This window comes from Pan troglodytes, chromosome 20, assembly GCF_028858775.2.
Source record: "Pan troglodytes isolate AG18354 chromosome 20, NHGRI_mPanTro3-v2.0_pri, whole genome shotgun sequence".
Lineage (NCBI taxonomy): Eukaryota > Metazoa > Chordata > Mammalia > Primates > Hominidae > Pan > Pan troglodytes.
The window spans coordinates 30,876,773-30,898,370 of record NC_072418.2 but is presented as its reverse complement, the minus strand read 5'-3'; the positions used below and the strand labels follow the sequence as shown (position 1 = coordinate 30,898,370).

Here is a 21,598-nt window from a genome sequence, read left to right as displayed (position 1 = left end):
GGCATGAGCCACTGTGCTTGGCCAGATATATATTTTAAATCTTTAAGTCAAAACAAGTGGGGAAAAGAGGATATCGAAATAATTTTGAAACAGCAGGGAACTATAAACTGAACAAGCAAATTGGGAAAAGAGACAAATACAAGTGGAATAATTTAAAAGTAAATAAATTTAATATACAATATGTGAGTTAAATATAAAATTAGACCGAGTTGACGACAGAATTAGTGAACTGGATTAGTGAACTGGAGTTTTCAGCAGAATGAATACAACCATATAAAAAAGAGAAAATAATAGCAATATGAATGTAATTATATGTATAGGAATAATAGAATGACAAGAAATAAAGCACAACTTAGCACATCAGTCTTTGTCATATTAGAAGATGAAGCTTATGTAAGAAAGTGAGCAGTATTTACTGATACTTAGCACATCAGTCTTGGTCACTTTAGAAGAAGCCACAGTAGGGGAAAGCAGGTTACTACTGAGAGACAAACTGAGAACCCATAGGAAGAAACAGGAGTAGAAAATGTAACCTGTGAATTTCTGTTTAGTCTTCACCAACCAGGAGGTGCTGGGGCTGATGGTGATGACCTGGAGCACAGTCAGGAGAAAGGTGATGGAGCTGGAGAGGCTCCTCATCACCCTGTACAGGTAGAAAAATGCCTTGCACTTTAAGTTATTCTGCAAATGTAGTTACTCAAACAGGTCTGGAGATGCCAAGAAGACCACAATGAGGAGCATCACTAAGTGTGCAAGGTCCAGGTGACAGGCGATGTGGTCAGTGGACTTAGGCTTGTGATCCAGAAGGGTTGTGAAGATGTGGAAGAGAAGGAAGGTGTTGGCTGTAAGTCCGATGACAGCTTGGAAGAAAAGGGCATTTTTTATATTACTATAAGTGCAACATGGTAATCTTAATGATGAAGAGGAATCATCTTTTCTATATTTGAAAAAAGCAATAAGACTTCTATCATCAATGTTATTTATTGCATAGTCAAAACTATTACCAACCTTATCATTTTTATTTCACCCATTTATCTTGATCAAACCCACCTCATACAAATTTTTAAAAATGCAGCCTGAGCACTATATTATACAACAAATTACTTATACATATATAAAACATCCACACATTTACAATCACATGTAATCACATGTACGGTCCACATTGTCTATACTCATATAATAATATAGTACCTGGGCTCACTCTTCAGAAAGCATTTCTTTATTTTCTGCATTTTTTGTTTAATTATCACCATCCATGGTAATATGCATGTAAAAATAAATCACAGGTGTTTGAACAACTGAACTGAACTTTATGCTAATGGAAAAATAATCCCCAAAAATTTTCTTAGGAAAAAAATATTGCATTGAGTTGATCTAATATCACATCAGTGTGATAAAGTTTCTTTTTTTCTCCCTCTTTCATATTTAAGTGCCCTTCTAATTACATGAGGCTTCTGCTCATGATAAAGATAATTTATCATGAAGTCAGCTGCTTGTTAACCTTGACACTATCTATATCTTAATTTTCCTTTGTCACATTACCTAAGATATTCACAGATTCTGGAGTTTAGGATATGAACATTGTTGTATGTGGGCGGCAAGCCACCCAGGTGCCGAGGCAAGAGACCAAGGACACGAGCTGTTCCAGTATAATAAAACATAAAACAAGAATAGTTATACCAAATATAGATCTTAGATATGATTACATATGAATATCATTAATCATTAGTTTGTAGCAATTACTCTTTATTCCAGTATTATAATAATCCTCACTCTATAATCATAACCTAGGAAAAAAAAGGCCATACAGAGATAGGAGCTGAGGGGACATAGTGAGGAGTGACCAGAAGACAAGTGTGCGAGGCTTCTGTTATGCCCAGACAGGGCTACCAGAGGGCTCCTTGGTCTAGCAGTAACGCCATTGTCTGGGAAGATGCCCGTTGCCAGGCAGACCGTGGTCTAGCGGTAGCCTCAGTGTCAAGGAAAAACACTGGCTATTTAGCAGACCAGGAATGGGAGTCTCCCTTTCCCCACGGGGTGGGGGCGGTTTAGAGAAGACTCTACTCCTCCACTTCTTGTGGAGCCTAACATTAGTCAGCCTCGCCCACAGTTATCCGGAGGCCTAACCAACTCCCTGTGATGCTGTGCTTCAGTGGTCATGCTCCTAGTCTGCCTTCATGTTCCATCTTGTACACCTGGCTCTGCCTTCTAGATAGCAGTAGCAAAATTAGTGAAAGTACTAAAAGTCTCTACTAAGCAGAAATAATGGCATAAGCTGTTTCTCTCTGTCTCCTCTCTCTCTCTCTGCCTTGGCTGCCAGGCAGGGAAGGGGCCCCTGTCCAGTGGACACGTGACCCACGTGGCCTTACCTATGATTGGAGATGGCTAACTCTCCTTATCCTGCCCCTTTGTCTTGTATCCAAATATCAGTGCAGTCTTGTATAAATATCAGTGCAGCCTGGCATTTGGGGCCACTACCGGTCTCCGTGACTTGGTGGTAGTGGTCCCCCAGGCCCAGCTGCCTTTTCTTTTATCTTTGTCTTGTGTCTTTATTTCTACACACTCTCTTGTCTCCACACATGGGGAGAGACCCACCAACCCTGTGGGGCTGGTCCCTACAGTTGTACTAACTGTATCTTTTCAAAACGCTTTGGTTCTCCTCTAGCTTAGTTTTTATATGAGACCCCTTATATTAACTCTCTTTAACGTCTCAGAATGGAAGTGTTAAAACGTCCTGCTCTCAATTTTCCAGAGAACAAAAAACACATTTTTCAAATTTATGGCATTCATAAAGTTACATTAAAATGCTCACACAGCGATCTTTTTCTTAAGACTTCACTTAATATAAAGATACCCACTCATGTCTTCAAAAATACTTTGCTCTCAAATAATAAAGACAATTTCTCTCATAAGTTAATTGAGAGATCTCCGTATGAAAATATTATTATGAAATTGTACTGAATAATTCAGAAATTGTTCTCATGGTATCTTCTTTGGATGCTGGCAGTATTATTTTATTAAATCAATTTAATACTGGATGTAGAACAATTCAGCTGTAAAATGCTGAGAAAAATCTTTTATATTCACTCTATTCCTCCCGTGAGATGTAAGAGTGTTCAACTGTTTTCAACGTCAGTTAAAACTACTCTGGCCCATAAGCATAAATATGCAAGGCAATACAGATCATGTGACAGTTTGCATTCTTGGCTTGTACTCAGAGAATAATGGTTGAGGTAGAATATTGCTCTAAACCCACCTGATACGTATGAGTTTATAAAGGAGAAAGTGCATATCTGATATGTATGAGTTTATACAGGAGAAACTGCATACCTGATATGTATGAGTTTATAGGGAGAAATTGCAGTATCTTATTTACTTTTTCTTCAAGCACTTAATCTAATAAAGGGACATATTTATTTCAACTTTCAGAACCAAGCAATTGATAGTTCTCAACAATGCACATTTGGGCCCTCAGCTCAGTTAAAATCTGTTGCCATGTTGCACTCAGGAGAAACACCAGGAGAATACTCACGGAAAGGCTCAATGATCTCCACATTAGAAGGTTAACAAACCACTACAAGTAAAGCAATATTTAGATATAAATCACGTATATATGTGGAATTATTCATTAACCATGTATCAGAATTATATTATTATTCTGTCTGTATCATAGGTTATGTAACAGAGAGAATAAATAGAAAAAGTAACATAGATTAGAAATTTAGTAATTTTTCACCCTGAAAGACATCCAGCTCATCATTTCTAATTTATGTCCCCAGTCTGTAAATGACTCTCACATACTGAATAAAGAGTCTATCTGCTAGATCATCATGTGGCCTCCTTCTCTGATGAGACTTGGTCATTGGTGCTGAAACTGTACTGGGGAGAACTACAGTTCTTATGGATTGAGGTCAACAAAAAAAGTCCAAGAACATTAAATATGAAATTCAGGTAAGCAAAAGGATGTGTGTGTGTGTGTGTGTGTGTGTGTATGTATGTAATATATAATAGGTGGGAATAGAAATATTACATGCAAATGTTTATTTTATAGTTATACTAAAAAGTTATTTGTTTTCTATTGGGGAACCTGCCCCCATAATCACGTAGGTTTTTTTTCTATTTTTCCTAAGTGTCGGCCAGCTTGAGAAATAAAGGGACAGAGTACAAAAGAGAAATTTTAAAGCTGGGCGTCCGGGGGAGACATCACACGTTGGTAGGATCTGTGATGGCCCACAAACCACAAAAACCAGCAAGCTTTTACTAGAGATTTTCAAAAGAGGAGGGAGTGTGTGAATAGGTGTGGGTGACAGACATCAAGTACTTAACAGGATAATAGAATATCACAAGGCAAGTGGAGGCAGGGCGCGATCACAGGACCACAGGACGGATGCGAAATTAAAATTGCTAATGAAGTTTTGGGCACCATTGTCATTGATAACATCTTATCAGGAGACAGGGTTTTGAGATCAACTGGTCTGACCAAAATTTATTAGGCGGGAATTTCCTCTTCCTAATAAGCCTGGGAGCGCTATGGGAGACTGGAGTCTATTTCATCTCTGCAGCCTCGACCATAAGAGACAGGCTATGCCCAGGGGGGGCCAGTTCAGAGACCTACCCGCAGGCACACATTCTCTTTCTCAGGGATGTTCCATGATGAGAAAGAATTCAGCAATATTTCTCCCATTTGCTTTTGAAAGAAGAGAAATATGGCTCTGTTCTGCCCAGCTCACCAGCAGTCAGAGTTTAAGGCTATCTATCTTGTTTCCTAAACACTGCTGTTATCTTGTTCTTTTTTCAAAGTGCCCAGATTTCATATTGTTTAAACACACACGCTGTATAATTTGTGCAGTTAATGCAATTATTACAGGGTCCTGAGGCAATATACATCCTCCTCAGCTGACAGGATTAAGAGATTAAAGTAAAGACAGGCATAGGAAATCACAAGGATATTGACCGGGGAAGTGATAAGTGTCCATGAAATCTTCACAACTTATGTTTAGAGATTGCAGTAAAGACAGACATAAGAAATTATAAAAGTATTAATTTGGGGAACTAATAAATGTCCATGAAATCTTCACAATCCTTGTTCTTCTGCCATGGCTTCAGCTGGTCCCTCTGTTTGGGGTCCCTGATTTCCCACCACAGTTTTCTTTCTGAATATTAAACTTAACTGTGTGTCGTGTATTTTTATTTGCTGAGTCTGGCAACTCCAAAATAAAGTAGTCATGAGATCTGAAAACCTGGGCATACCTGAGTGAAATAGAACAAAAACCCATGAAGTCTCATAGGTCGATCTGAGTGTAAAGAAGAATTCGCTTCTATTGGATACAGCACACACTTATCAATCTAAATGCAAAACTCAGCACTCACTATGAGATGTAGCAACCAGCTTGCCCTTCGGTTGAAGGTAAAGCCCCTGAGCACTCTCAGAAGGCAGATAATACAGATCAAGTTTATCTTCATTATCCTCACTTATATATTGGGATATTCTTAATACTGTAAGCCACAAAGCATATGAACAATTATGGATGTTAGGGAAAACACCACCATTAATTAAATGGACCAGGAACCAAAGACTGATTATAAAGTCTATGGGCTTGATCAGACATTAGAAAAAGAAGAAGGATTGTCATGAGAGAAAGAAGCTATTTACAAACCTACTGCAAAATACGCATTAGAGAATATGCTATTTTGGGCAATATAATAATAATTATATATAAGTATATAATATTTAATATTTAGTGTTGCATTATTTTATCAATATTCTGATAGAGTTCTTTACAGTCTGCCTGACATATACTGAAGTATAAATCTATATCAGAAAAATAACACTTTGTTTTATTTTTACTAGATTAATGATAAAAAGTGTCATATTCTCATCAATTTTACCACCAGAGAGGGACCCCATCTCTCCTAAAAATACAAAAAAATTAGCTGGGCGTGGTGGTGGGCACCTGTAATACCAGCTGCTCAGGAGACTGAGGCGGAAGAATTGCTTGAACCCGGGAGGTGACGGTTGCAGTGAGCTGAGATCATGCCACTACACTCCAGCCAGAGCAACAGGGCAAGACTCTGTCAAAAAAATAATTCAAATCCCTCTCATTATACTTTGGTCTCTTGCACTTGGCCCAGCTATATTCCGCTGTTTTGTTCTGTTTTTTTTTTTTTTTTTTTTAGCCTGGTGGCAGGGGTGAGGGAGTGAAGATATCTCTGATGTTCTGAGGGAGCCTCACACTTAAGCACTGTTAATTGGGGTATGGGGTTACTGACCTTCAAAGAATTTCTTGCCCCTCCTGTGGATGCAATGCCAGGACAAGAGCACATTCCTCTCTCTCCCTCGGTGGTAGAGAGGCTCCTTGTCCATGTTCCTAGCTTCCAGCTGAAGTGGGTCTGCAACAGTGCCCTGTAAATTAACACTTTAGTTTCTTGATGGGAGATGTATCTGTGCAGAGATGTGTGTGTTGGCCTTGTTTTTCCACACTCAGCTGTGGTGAGTTTTTCCCCAGTGTCCACTGGATCAGGTTTGGATGCTCTTTCTCTGCAGATTGGTCCTTGTGTTCTATATGACAGATGGGAGAGCTATGTCTCCAGAGCTGTAGCAGTAGATGGGATAGTGGTCTCTCCTTATCAGCACTGTGGGGAAAACATTCTCGGGATTCTACCCTTTCTTCTCTAACAGGCCTTATAGTGTTCCTAGAAAAAATATACAGAAAAATGTAGACTCTATGTCTGTAGACTCCAGGGTTTCTCATTCTCCTCACCCACTGACACACAGCCACCAGGAACTAGTTCAAATGTTCTGGCTTAATTACACCAGTTCACCAGGGTGCACTTGAAAGCCTGGGGCCAGGCTCCTGCATGCCCTGATGTTGAGTTTGTTGTCTTCCCCGTGACCTCAGTTCTCTAAAGGGCTCAGGAGAAATCGACCATGCGTTTGTAGTTTCTCCAGCTTGTTTGTTTGTTTGGTTGGTTAATGTGTAGGAACAACTCTTTTTGTCAGGTCTCTACATCTACAATCTTAACTCAGAAACTAATATTTTTAGATATATTTCTTTCTTGTTATACCTTTAGTGCTCCTCTGCCTATGCTACTTGTTCTTCAGTATTTTTATATTGTATGTCTTTATCTCTCTATTTTAAAACCAGGTTTAATTCCTTCTTAATCTAATTAACAACTTTTCTATTTTCTTTCATTTATTCTCTTATGTGACTTTCTTCTGAGGCATTTAAAGTATTGATGTGTGTTTCGAGTGCAGGAGGTCAGATTATACATTGACATTTGTCCTTGACCACTGCACATATCACTTCAGCCCTGATTACCTGAAGCCAGATCTACTCTTAACATGTATTAATTTTACTATTCAGTAAATATTAAGTCATCATGAACTGTATATGTTGTTGCAGTTGTAGGCTTTATGGACCTGAATAGACAATAAACTAAATAAAAACCAAATTACATGGCCTCAAGGGGTATAATTTTTGATTAATGTTTTGGTTAATGAAAACATTCTTGTCTTTCTGTGATTTGCAACCTTGAGTGATTGTCTTGAAATAGGAACCACAGTTGAAACTGAAGTAGTTAGGTGTTAGTGAGATTTTGATGGCTAGGAACATCAGGCTTATTTTATAACTGAAAGGGAAATGAGAACACGTCACCAGTTCCATATGATCACAATGCATTTGGAATAATCACCATGGCAACCCATGACTGTTGTATTTTGAGAGAGAAGAATTGGAAATATAATGACCAAGCATAAAGCTGACCCAATCTAACATAGATCTTTGTCTTTAACACATATCTGTAATATTCATGTAGGCAGTGTATAAATAACTTATCAGAATTATCATTTATGTGCAGGTTCTTCTTTAATTTTCAAGGTTTTGTTTCTCCAGTAGTGAGTGTGGTATTGAGCAAAAGGGGCTTGCTATGCAATGCACAAGAAATTAACACTTTGACACTGTTTTATTTTTTATTTTTTTAAAAGCTTTTATTATAAATTTTGTTAGTTTTAAATTTTTTTAAATGTCAATATCATTTGGGTACAAGTGGTTTTTGGTTACATGAATGAATTATATAGTGTTGGATTCTGAGATTTTAGTGCACTTGTCACCTGAGTAGTATATATTGTACTCAACAGGTAGTTTTTTCATCCTTCATCCACCTGCCACCCTCATGTCTGAGTCCCCAAAGTCCATTATGTCACCCCGCATGCCTTTGCATACGCATGGCTTAGCTCCAACTTATAAGTGAGAACATATGGCATTTGATTTTTAATTCCTGAGTTATTTCACTTGGAATAATGGCCTCCAGCTTCATTCAAGTTGCTGCAAAAGACATTATTTCATTCCTGAGGTGCTGACCTCAGGTTTACTGGACACATCTCAGAGACAGGGCAGGGGATGAGGGCAAGACCCCTCTAAGGCACTCCCCCACACCCTATCACTCCTGCTCTTAAAGGACCCATGAAGGGCACTGAAGGGGTTGGACTTCTCAGTGCAAGCCAACACCCACACCTCCGAGTACCAACAGCCCCAGAGAACAGCAGGGGTCCTCAATCCTGAGCACCCCTCCAAGGAGGTCAGGAGAACAAGCCTTAAGCCAGAGAGTGAAGAGGATCAGTGTCTGGGACCCAGAGAGGATTCAGGGAAAGGGCACAGGAGGGACCCCAGTCCAGAGCCAGACAGAGTTCAGCTGAATGTGGGAACTCATGCCAGGGAGTGGATGGCCCTGGATGACTGAAGAGCCCAGTGCCCAGGGGTGTCTCACCCACTGTGGAGACAGGCCCTTATATTAGGTGGCAATGGGGCCACCTGAGTTCTGGACCATGGCTCAAGCCCAGGCCAAGCAGCCCTGGAGTAAGGGCATGAGGCAGGGGGCCCCAAGCCAAGTTGAATACTGGGGTACTGTCCCTGGAGCAGCCTGGGGTACCCTGACAGCACCCATGCCCCAGTCTGCACACACCCCTTGTTCTGAAATTAACAGCCTGCAGGGGTGTCCTCAGTATCAGAACTAGTGGGCCACACAAAGCCCTGGAGGACTCTACAAACCCAGGTCCATGGGGAGCAGCCCTGTAAGGGCCAGATGGCTGGGTGGAAAAGCTGACCAAGTCTTCCTTCCTTCCAGCCAAATCTGGAAGAAAGGCACCTTGCCTACAGCAGTGTTCCTGGTACCCAGGCCTCTGTGGGCATCCTTCAGCACAAAGACCCTCTCCAAGGGGGGATGGGCTGGCCCTCCCAGGACCACCAACCCACTTCCAGAAGCCCATGGGTCATCCCCACCTTCACCTGACTGGGCTGTCCCTGACGCTAAGGCCCAGCAGCACGAAGGGGATTCCACATAAATCAGGGCAGTAGGCTGCTCTCTGGCGGCACTGGGGGCTTAGGGTCTGGACAGCCTGTCCCTGGCTCAGGACACATGCCTGGAAATTAGGGTTTTCTCCTCTGCTCTTAGCATCTCCTGGGTAAACCAATAATTACCCTCCCTCATGTCTCAAAATTCACATCCATCTAAAAGGCGCTGGTGAGGGTGATATTTCCAGGAAGCCATAGCCCATGTCACCCCCCTGCAAAGCTGTGACCTTTTCCGTGGGCAGGCCAGGCGGTGGAGTTCTCCCAAAAGCGGATGAACTGGCACTCTGGCTGGAGAAAGCAGAGAGCAGCAGCACAATGGACAGCGTCTGGGACCTCAGGCCGATTCCACAGCAGCTTAGGAAAGCAGGAGGCCCCCTGGGCGGGAGGAGGCTTGATCCTCTGGAGGGAAACGGAACTGAGCAGCGGGAGGTGGGGTGAGCCTGAGACCCGACCGATTTTGGCAAAAGCGAGGCTCACTTTGCAGTGTCATACTCTCCTCACTGCCCAGCCCAGACCTGCCCTTCAAGTCCCTCTATGGACTCACTCCCCTTAGCCAGGGGTGGCACAGATTCAGTAGCCAGCATGGGTTTGGAAACAGAGGTCAACACTGCCCTGCCCCTCCCTGCGGGGCTGCGCAACACCCTCGAACCCTGCGCATGCTGAGACTGTAGTCCCATAGCCCTGCGACCAAAGGCCGGAAGCAGCTAAGACACTATTAGCAGCATGCCCGGCAGAAGGGCACCGCGCTGCCCCCCGCTCAAGGGACCAGCATCATCCCCACTCCCGTAGCATACTGGGATTGTAGTCCCGCAGCTCTGCCACCAACAGCCAGAAGCAGTTAAAAAACTGTTCCTCTCAGCATGCCCTGCAAGGCGCGCACCACCGCTGTACCTCCCTCAACGTATCCGTACCTCCCTCAACGTATCCGTACCTCCCTCAACGTATCCGTACCTCCCTCAACGTATCCGTACCTCCCTCAATGTATCCATACCTCCCTCAAGGTATCCGTACCTTCCTCAAGCTATCCGCACCACCCTCTCTTCCATTTCATGCGAAGATTGTAGTCCCGCAGCCCTGCGACCAGCGGCCGGAAGCAGCTAAGATGCTACTGCTCCCAGCATGCCCGGTGAGGCGTGCACAGCACAGGCCCTCTCTCAAGGTCACCACCTCCACTCCCGTTGTATGCTGGGATTGTAGTCCGGCCGCCCTGTGACTAACGGCTGGAACCGCCTAAGACACCACCCCAGCCAGCATGGCCGGCAGGAGCGCACCATGCTGTCTCCCTCCAGGGATCCGCACTGCCCTACAATCCTGCTTTGTGCTGAGATTGTAGTCCTGCAGGCGTACAACTAACAAGCTGGGTGCAGATAAGAGACTACAGCTCCCCGCATCCCAAGCAAAGGTCCCTCCTCTACGGAGCCCCTCCACGCGTCCACTGCGGTTCCGCCGTGCCAAGGGGAGCTTGGGTGTTCACGGGCCTCACCTGCTAGCGAGAAGATAGCTTGGCCGGGCGGCTGATCTCACCTTGTAATTCTGACACTGTGTCTCCCGGGCTTGTCGGCTTCATGACTTGTGTCCAAAGTTTGATTTCTCACAGACCAGGTAATGAAAAGAGCCAGGCACATTCCTCAGCCCCGGGCTCAAAACAAACAAGCTCAGTACAAACACATCCCATCCTCCCATCCCACCACATATCACCATATATCTCTTAAACTTCCCCCAGGCTCAAAACAAACAAGCCCAGTACAAACACCACCAGGAAAGTCTCCGATAAGGGGACAGATGAGGGGACAGCCGTTCAAAGTTTTACTGAAAGAGCGGGAACCAAAAGAATTCCTTTGTTCCCCTGTAACTTTCAGGCTATAAAAAAGCAAACACTCGCATTGTTTGGGGCCCTCTTGTATGCGGTGGAATGGAGGGACCAGGTTCGAACTTGTAGTAAAGATCCTTGCCGCTTGGCTTTGACTCTGGACTCTGGTGGTCTTCTTTGGGGAACAAACGGTCTGGGCATAACATCTGGGGGCTCGTCCGGGATTCCCCAAGCCCACCAGACCCCTGGTCAACGGATCTGCTAGGATCGATCTACTGATAGGTGAACTGGCTCATCTCCGTTTGTCTGTCTGTGTCTGTTCTGAATCCGAATCTGTGACTCGCGAGGTCTGAAACTGGAGCTGGCACAGTCCTGGCGGATGCGCTATAGGACGGCCAGCGGAGACTGGTGGGAGACGTCCCCTGGCTCTCATCTGATCTATATTGCAATCTGAGCTGCCCCGGTTTGGCGGGCAGCAGCCGTATCTGAGCTGCCCGGTTGATCGGGCAGCATCTGTCTCTGATCTGAGCTGCCCCGGTTTGGCGGGCAGCAGCCGTATCTGAGCTGCCCGGTTGATCGGGCAGCATCTGTCTCTGATCTGAGCTGCCCCGGTTTGGCGGGCAGCAGCTGCCTCTGACCAGGGCTGCCAAAGTGCGCCTGCGATTAGATATCATTAATAAGTCAGATCAGATTTCCTTTACAGGGATTCAAACCCACATTCCTTTACAGGAAGAGACTACAAATTATTACAGGATGGGTAATACCCAGAGCACTCCTCTATCTCTCCTTACAAGTAATTTCAAAGAAGTTAGAGCAAGGGGCCATGATCTTGGTATAGAAATCAGGAAAGGAAAGCTAATTACTCTGTGTTGCTCCGAATGGCCTGCCTTTGAGGTGGGGTGGCCGCCCAAATGGACCTTCCGACTTGCTGTCATCACTAGGGTAAAGTCCAAGATTTTCCTACCTGGGCGTGCGGGCCACTTAGATCAAATCCCATATATCCTCATATGGCAGGACCTTGTTGAGAACCCGCCTCCTTGGCTGTCCCCTTTCCAATTGGCCTCTGAACCCTGTAAGGCACTGGTTGCTCGACCACTAAAATCCAAGCAACCAACTGCCCCCCCCATCCTGTTCTACCTGACAGCGGGGACCCACTGTTCACAGAACCCCCTCCGTACCCCTCCGGGCCCCAGGCCCCAGCCCCCCTGGCTGAGCTGCGGGAGGGAGCAGGCGGATGGGAGGCGGCCGGCACACACGGGCCCGCTGAAAGGGAAAGTAACTTTGAAGGGCCGGCGGGGAGGACGCGAGGGCGCACTTCACAGACTAGCCCCCCTCAGCCGCCTGACTCCACAGTGGCTTTACCCCTTTGGGAAATAGGACCCCCAGATGACACAGGAATCCCCAGGCTCCAGTACTGGCCATTCTCCACCAGTGATCTGTATAACTGGAAAACTCAGAGTGCTCGGTTTTCAGACAACCCCAAAGATTTACTGGCTTTACTAGATAGTGTCATGTTCACCCACCAGCCCACTTGGGATGATTGTCAGCAGCTCCTCCGAATTTTGTTCACCACGGAAGAGCGAGAGAGAATACAGATAGAAGCTAGAAAGCTGGTCCCGGGGGACGACAGTCAACCGACTGCCAACCCCGACCTCATAAACGCAACCTTTCCTCTGACCAGGCCGGCGTGGGGCTACAACATAGCAGAAGGTAGGGGACGGCTACACCTTTATCGCCAGACTCTAATGGCAGGTCTCCAGGCAACTGCTCGCAAGCCCACTAATTTGGCGAAAGTATATTCTATTCTGCAGGGAAAGACAGAGAGCCCAGCTACCTACTTAGAAAGATTAATGGAAGCTTTTAGACAGTACACCCCCATAGATCCAGAGGCTCCAGGAAGTCAGGCAGCTGTTGTAATGTCTTTCGTAAATCAGGCAGCCCCAGATATTAAGAGAAAACTCCAGAAATTAGAAGACTTGGAGGGAAAGCGGATTCAGGACCTCCTTCAGATAGCCCAGCGGATTTACAATAACAGAGATACTCCAGAGGAAAAGCAATTTAAGGCCACTAAAAAAAAAATGACCAAGGTCCTGGCAGCAGTGGTACAGAAAGAGCATCTACAGCCAGAGGTAACATATCTAGGGTACCTGCTTAAGGGAGGGCAGTGCTGGCTAACAGACGCCCGGAAACAAACTGTTCTGCAGATCCCCAGGCCACAATCCACCCAACAAGTGAGAGAATTCCTGGGGTCGGCGGGATTTGGCAGACTATGGATACCTGGGTTCGCAGAACTGGCTAAACCCTTGTATCAGGCAACACGGGGGCAACAGCCATTTAATTGGACAGAAAAAGCCGAGTTGGCCTTCCAACAGATTAAAACCACCCTACTCTCCGCGCCTGCACTAGGACTACCTGATGTTACCAAGCCCTTCCACTTATACGTGGATGGGAATAAGGGTGTCGCCAAGGCGGTAATAACTCAGAACTTAGGCCCCTGGTGGAGGCCAGTTGCCTACCTGTCAAAGAAGTTAGACCCAGTAGCTGCTGGGTGGCCCCCTTGTCTCCGAATGATTGCGGCCACGGCTCTGATGGTGCAAGATGCTCATAAACTTGTCATGGGGCAAGAATTGCGGGTCGTTACTCCACATGCCATCGAAGGTGTACTCAAACAGCCACCTAATCGATGGATGAGTAACGCCCGGCTCACCCACTACAAAGGACTACTACTAAATCCTCTCAGGATAATTTTCCTGCCCCCAACGACCTTAAACCCTGCCTCGCTGCTGCCCAACCCGGACATGGACGCTCCACTCCATGACTGCACCAAGATACTAGCTCAGGTGCACGGAGTTTGAGAAGACCTGCAGGACCGCCCACTTCCTGACGCCGACCTCGTCTGGTTCACTGATGGGAGCAGCTTCATGCATCAAGGCCAGAGGTACGCTGGGGCGGCAGTAACTTCAGAGACTGAGGTAATCTGGGCGGAACCCCTGCCCCCGGGGACATCGGCCCAGAAGGCCGAACTGATAGCGCTCACCCAAGCTCTTACCTTAGGGGCGGGGAAAAAGCTGACAGTATATACAGACAGCCGATATGCTTTTGCAACAGCGCATATACATGGGGCCATTTACAGGGAGCGAGGGTTACTGACAGCTGAAGGAAAAGAGATAAAAAAACAAGCAAGAGATCCTAGCCCTGCTAACAGCCCTATGGAGGCCAGAAAAATTAGCCATTGTACATTGCCCAGGGCATCAGAAACTAACTACTCCAACTGCTCAAGGCAACTTTCTGGCAGACCAAACTGCAAGAAATGTGGCGAAGGCTCCCAGCCAACTCCTTGTACTCCAGCTCCCTGACCCGGGCCCCCGGGACTTGCCATATTTCCCTGAATATTCAGAACAAGATCTCCAGTGGATTGACAAACTTCCCCTGAAACAAATCCAGAATGGGTGGTGGACTGATACTAATGACCAAACCATCCTACCAGAAAAATTAGGACAACAGGTGTTAGAACACATCCACCGAACCACCCACCTGGGGGCCCGGCGGAAGATAGACCTGATCAGACGCTCCAAGCTCAAAATCAGACATATAGCTGAGACGGCCAGCAGTATCGTGACAAGTTGCAAAGTCTGCCAGCTTAACAACGCATACCCCCAATCTCAAGCTGCAACAGGAACAAGGCTCAGGGGAACCAGGCCCGGTATCTACTGGGAAGTAGATTTTACTGAAATAAAGCCAGGAAAGTACGGGTACCGGTACTTACTTGTCTTTGTAGATACTTTTTCGGGGTGGACTGAAGCATTCCCAACCAAAAGAGAAACTGCTCAGGTCGTAGCAAAGAAAATTCTGGAAGATATCCTTCCCAGGTATGGCTTCCCCATCCAGATAGGGTCAGATAATGGGCCCGCTTTCGTCGCTAAGGTAAGTCGGGACTTGGCTTCCATCCTTGGGGCAAATTGGAAACTACATTGCGCTTACAGGCCCCAGAGTTCAGGACAGGTAGAAAGGATGAATCGGACCTTAAAAGAGACCTTAACTAAATTGACTGTACAGACTGGCACTAATTGGGTAGTCCTTCTCCCCTATGCTCTGTTCAGGGCCCGTAATACCCCTTACGAACTGGGCCTTACCCCTTATGAAATCATGTATGGCAGACCTCCACCCCTGGTTCCTAGCTTAAAAGATGACCTGCTTAAGTCTGAAACAGAAAATGTCTCTGAATTCTTATTTTCCTTACAAGCCTTACAGAAAATTCACCAAGAAATCTGGCCCAAGCTGAAAGAGCTATATGAGACCAGTCCCCCACTGACACCCAATCCTTACCAGCCGGGAGACTGGGTCCTGGTTAAGCGACACCGACAAGAGACCCTAAAGCCCAGGTGGAAAGGACCACTCCAAGTACTCCTGACCACACCCACCGCCCTGAAGGTAGAAGGCATTGTGTCGTGGATCCACTACAACCACGTCAAGCCAGTGGACCCAACCTCCGACCTTCTGGGGCCAATCACGGCGGCGGCTGAAGCACCGGACAAGAACAACCCCTTAAAACTCACCCTGCGCCGGCAGCATAGCTCACTGCAAACATGCAGTTAGGTAGTCTAACTCTAACATTGGTCGCCCTAGTGGCCGCTGGGGAAAACAGAAAGCCAGCTCCTAATCCCTTTGTCTAGAGATTCTGGCTTTGTGAAAACCAAACCCACCCTGGACAACCTCATAAGCCCGGGAAACTAGTGGCCAGTGCAGATTGCCCCTCCTCAGGGTGCAGTAGCCCAATTTTACTAAATTTTACCAATTTCCCAGTAGCCAAACCAGTGGCACCAATAATATGCTTCGAGTATGATCAGACTGAATACAATTGTAAGCACTATTGGTGGCACCAAAGTGCCGGCTGCCCTTATAACTATTGTAACATCCATAAATACCAATGGTGGGGTGGAAAAGAACAGATAGATCCCAGATGGCCCTTCCATCACAGACGAGATAGAGACCTTTCATATACATGGATAGTTAGAGACCCCTGGAACTCCCGCTGGACCACGCCTCAACACGGGGCTGTATACTACTCCGCCTCCACATGGCCTAGCAGTCACCTCTATCTGTGGCGGGGTCTAGTGCAGGTACGGCCCCCGGTCCATGGAAATATCCAGTGACAAGAAAACCGCCTGACACAAGATTTACGTCCTTTTTCCTGGTTAAAATTATTGCAAGAAGGATTAGAACTTGCCAACCTTACAGGACTTCACAGCCTGTCTGGCTGCTTTCTGTGTGCCACTCTAGGGCATCCACCGCTAACCGCTGTCCCCCTGCCATGGGGATCCTCCACCTCTGCCCAAGCTAACAACCACCAAAACCTCTCATATGCCCCTATCCCTAACATGCCACTATACCTAAACCCCAGTCAAGAGAAGTTTCCCTACTGTTTCTCAGGAACTAATTCCAGCCTCTGCAACATCACTGCAACGCCCCCAAACATCACCTTAAGGGCTCCGTCAGGCATATTCTTCTGGTGTAATGGAACATTATCTAAAAACCTATCAAGCCCCTCTGTTACCAACCTACTGTGTCTTCCTGTCACATTAGTTCCCCGGTTAACTCTACTTACTGCCGGCGAGTTCCTAGGGTATACCGGTAACTGGACTAGTGCTGTTATTCACCCAGACCCTAGACCGAGACCTGCACGAGCCATATTTCTCCCCCTCATTGCAGGAATCTCCCTCACCGCATCCTTCATGGTGGCTGGACTGGCTGGGGGAGCCCTAGGTCACACCCTTATAGAAAGTAACAAGCTGTACCAACAATTTGCCGTTGCTATGGAGGAGTCAGCTGAGTCCCTTGCCTCCCTCCAGTGGCAGCTCACGTCCCTAGCACAGGTAACCTTGCAGAACCGGAGGGCCTTAGACCTACTCACTGCTGAAAAAGGGGGAATGTGTATGTTTCTAAAGGAAGACTGTTGTTTCTACATAAATGAATCAGGACTAGTGGAAGACCGAGTCCAACAGTTACGCAAGTTAAGCACAGAAGTAAGAACACGGCAGTTTGCTTCAGCTGCAGACCAATGGTGGAACTCATCTATGTTTTCTCTGTTAGCCCCCTTCCTTGGACCCCTGCTGAGTCTACTATTTCTGCTTACCGTAGGACCTTGTGTTGTTAACAGAATTTTGCGGTTCGTTAAAGAAAGGTTTAACACTGTACAACTCATGGTCCTCAGAGCCCAATACCAACCTGTAAACGCTGAAACAGAATCAGACTTATAAGACCCAAGATTGGCTCTAAAAAAATACCTGAAAAGAAAGGGGGGTAATGAAAAGAGCCAGGCACATTCCTCAGCCCCGGGCTCAAAACAAACAAGCCCAGTACAAACACATCCCATCCTCCCATCCCACCACATATCACCATATATCTTTTAAACTTCCCCCGGGCTCAAAACAAACAAGCCCAGTACAAACACCACCAGGAAAGTCTCCGATAAGGGGACAGATGAGGGGACAGCCGTTCAAAGTTTTACTGAAAGAGTGGGAACCAAAAGAATTCCTTTGTTCCCCTGTAACTTTCAGGCTATAAAAAAGCAAACACTCGCATTGTTTGGGGCCCTCTTGTATGCGGTGGAATGGAGGGACCAGGTTTGAACTTGTAGTAAAGATCCTTGCCGCTTGGCTTTGACTCTGGACTCTGGTGGTCTTCTTTGGGGAACAAACGGTCTGGGCATAACAGTAAAAGCCAAGAGGCTCTCATAGGCGCCTTGGCAGAGTTGCCATTGGAACGGGCGTCCTCTAGTAGCTGGGATCTCCCCGCCCCTTCCTCCTGAGGGGCCACTCCTTTCTGCCCCACCCTTCTTATTGCCCCACCCTTTGCCACACTCCTTCAGAGATGCGCAGTGCTGCCCCTTTCTATGGGCAGGGCCGAAGGTCCGCGTGTAAAAGTACCCAGTCCCTGGTAACCTGACACTTCCCTTTTAAAAGCCACCTTTTGTCTATCTCTGGCCTGCCACGATTCTTCCTGTGCTCCATAGGAGGACCCATTGGACCCCCGGGCTGGCTGCAGGGCCCACACCTGGGTTAGACCTCGCACAGGGACACTGCTGCCACTGTAATAAAGCATGCCTACACGCTTCTGAAACTGGTGTAGGAACAACCTCAGTTCTGTGAAAGGCGGACGCAGCAGGACAGAATCTCCGTGGACATCTGTCTGGAGGAGCAATTTTACTGCGACATTTTGAAGAAACAAATTTAATTGATTTCCAAGGTAAGAAATTAAACCTTGAAAACTAAACTGAAAAGTCATCTGTGTTTGACAAGTCAGACTTTCTCCAAGAAGAAAACTAAGGAGTGCATATTTTCCATTATTATAAATAGTGAAAATGAGAAATCATAGCAACTCCCTGGAAAATCTTGCTCTGCCAGTTTTCTAAATCGCAGCAGGGCCTCGATATGGTTTTATTTGTTTTTGTTTTTGTTTTGGAGTGTGTTCACCTTTTGAATATAAAAATTTGCGGTTTTGACCAAGTTTTTAAATTTTCAGCTATTAGTTGTTTATTTGTTTTTGTATTATATTTAATTTTTCTGTCTCTCCCTCTCTGTCTCAGACTCAATCATTTCACAGGTCTCTTAGGCTCTTTTCATTTTCTTTAAACTTGTTTCAGTCTTCAGATTGGATGGTTCTATTGCTGTCTTCTGTTTCTACTCTGTAAACTAAAAGTTCTTTTTATTTTATTATTTTATTGTCTTCTATTTTACTCTTTTTATAATTTCCATGTCTCTGCTGAGACTCTACATGAGTTAATTCATTATGAGAATATTTTCCTTTACCCCCCATGAACGTACTTATAATAGCTGCCCTGAAATACTTGTCTGCTGATTACATCATCTCGGACATCTTAGAAATAGCTTCTGCTGCCTGCTTTTTATCTTGTGTATAGTTTGCATGTTACATTTCTTCACACATTTTATGAATTTTAATATTGTGTAATAGAAATTATAAATAGTAGTTATAGAGACTAAATTCTGTTGTATTCTTTGGAAGAGCATTGTTATTATTTGAAGAGGGGGTAAATGTGGCTGAATTTAAACAGAATAATTATCTTCCCTACAGTGGGAAAGGTTGAAATTCTCATTCAGTTGCACACACGTATGTATGTATTGTATATAGATGTTTCTATGTAACTATATATAATATTTTATCCAGATTGTATCATTGTTATCTGTGAGAGTGTTAGTTTAGCAAGCTACTCCAGTATTACCGGAAGCCAGAACTTCAGTTTTGTTTTCTTACTGGATTTTATGTAAATGAGAGTATCTACTATGGATAGTTTTACACCTACTTTTTCTTTTTTTCTTTTTTTTTCTTTTTTAGTTTTTTGAGACAGAGTCTCGCTCTGTCACCAGGCTGTACAGTGCCGTGGCCTGTCTCGGCTCACTGCAACCTCCACCTCCTGGGTTCAAGCGATTCTTATGCCTCAGCCTCCCAAGTATCTGGGACTACAGGCATGCGCCACCATGCCCAGCTGATTTTTGTATTTTTAGTAGAGACGGAGTTTCACCATGTTGACCAGGATGGTCTCAATCTCTTGACCTCGTTATCCGGCTGCCTCCTCCTCCCAAAGTGCTGGGATTACAGGCGTGAGCCACCATGCCTGGCCACATCTACTTTTCTAAATGTGTCATTATATTTGTGATATTGTCATGATGTTTTCTACTTATATTTTATTCAAAAATTTTATACTTTAAGTTCTTACCTTTAGGTCTTTGATGACTTTTTATTTGTTTATGGTGTAGGGTAAATGTTCAACTTCATCCTTTTGCTTGTGGATATCCATTTTTTCCCAGCACCAATTGTTATAAGGACAGTCCTTTGCCCATTGAACGGTCTTTGTATCCCCATCAAAAATTATTTGACCATATGCTGCTTTATACTGTTCCAGTGTCTCTTTGCCAGAACCACACTATTTTGGAACTTTGTATTAAGCTTTGGAATGAGTAAGTGTAAATTTTGTAACACTGGTCTTCTTTTTCAAGATAATTTTGACTCATTGGGGTCCCTTGAGATTCCATATGAAATTTAGATAGGATTTTTCTATTTCTGCAAAATAGAATTTTTTGCTTTTTTGGTTACTCCTGACGTATTTTATTCTTTTCAGTGCTATTGTAAATGTGCTTGTTTGCTTAGTTTTGTTTTCTAATTATTCATCATTACTGTATAGAAACACAAGTGATATTTGCATGTTAATTTTGTATGCTGCTACTATGCTGAATTTATTAGTTGTAATACTTTTTGTGTGGATCTGTGAAATCTCTAGAGCTTTCCACATAAAATTATATTATCTGTAGGCTAGAGTAATTTTACCTCTACATTTCCAATTTGGATAGTTTGTTTCTTTTTAATTCTTAATTTGACTAGAACTTCCAACACTATGTGGAATAGAAGTGGCAAAAACAGACACCTTTGCCTTGTTCCTGAGCTTAGAGCAGAAGCTTTTTGTCTTTCACCCTGGAGTACATTGTTTGATGTGGTTTTTTAATGTGTGGATTTCACAATGGTAGTATTTTAGTTTTAAAATTCCTACTTTTTTGAGTGTTTTCACCCTGAAAAGATTTTGAATTTCATAAAATACTTTTCTCTGCATCCATGAGGTGATCAATGTTTCTTTTATTTTGTTAATGTGTACACATTGATCAATTTTTATACGTTAAAAAATTCATGTTTTAAGATATCTTTGCATTCTAAGAATAAATTCCACTTGGTCGTGGTGAGATCATCTTTCTTTTTTTTTTTTAAATTTTATTATTATTATACTTTAAGTTATAGGGTACATGTGCACAATGTGCAGGTTAGTTACATATGTATACATGTGCCATGCTGGTGTGCTGCACCCGTTAACTTGTCATTTAGCATTAGGTATATCTCCTAAAGCTATCCCTCCCCGCTCCCCCCACCCCACAACAGTACCCAGAGTGTGATGTTCCCCTTCCTGTGGCCATGTGTTCTCATTGTTCAATTCCCACCTATGAGTGAGAATATGCAGTGTTTGGTTTTTTGTTCTTGCGATAGTTTACTGAGAATGATGATTTCCAATTTCATCCATGTCCCTACAAAGGACATGAACTCATCATTTTTTATGGCTGCATAGTATTCCATGGTGTATATGTGCCACATTTTCTTAATCCAGTCTATCGTTGGACATTTGGGTTGGTTCCAAGTCTTTGCTATTGTGAATAGTGCCGCAATAAATATATGTGTGCATGTGTCTTTATAGCAGCATTATGTATAGTCCTTAGGGTATACACCCAGTAATGGGATGGCTGGGTCAAATGGTATTTCTAGTTCTAGATCCCTGAGGAATCACCACACTGATTTCCACAATGGTTGAACTAGTTTACAGTCCCACCAACAGTGTAAAAGTGTTCCTACTTCTCCACATCCTCTCCAGCACCTGTTG

The 21,598-nt window shown here is 44.6% G+C and overlaps 1 long non-coding RNA gene and 1 pseudogene across 1 annotated transcript; one reads left to right on the top strand and one right to left on the bottom strand.

The window, feature by feature from the left end:
- PANTROV1R-PS274 (vomeronasal 1 receptor panTroV1R-ps274 pseudogene) lies at positions 35-894 on the bottom strand (annotated as a pseudogene).
- On the top strand, positions 10,547-20,912 carry LOC134809009 (uncharacterized). Its single transcript, XR_010153490.1, has 3 exons — positions 10,547-10,955; positions 18,176-18,408; positions 19,516-20,912. It is a non-coding gene; the product is annotated as an uncharacterized LOC134809009 (long non-coding RNA).
- The last annotated feature ends 686 nt before the right edge of the window (positions 20,913-21,598 follow it).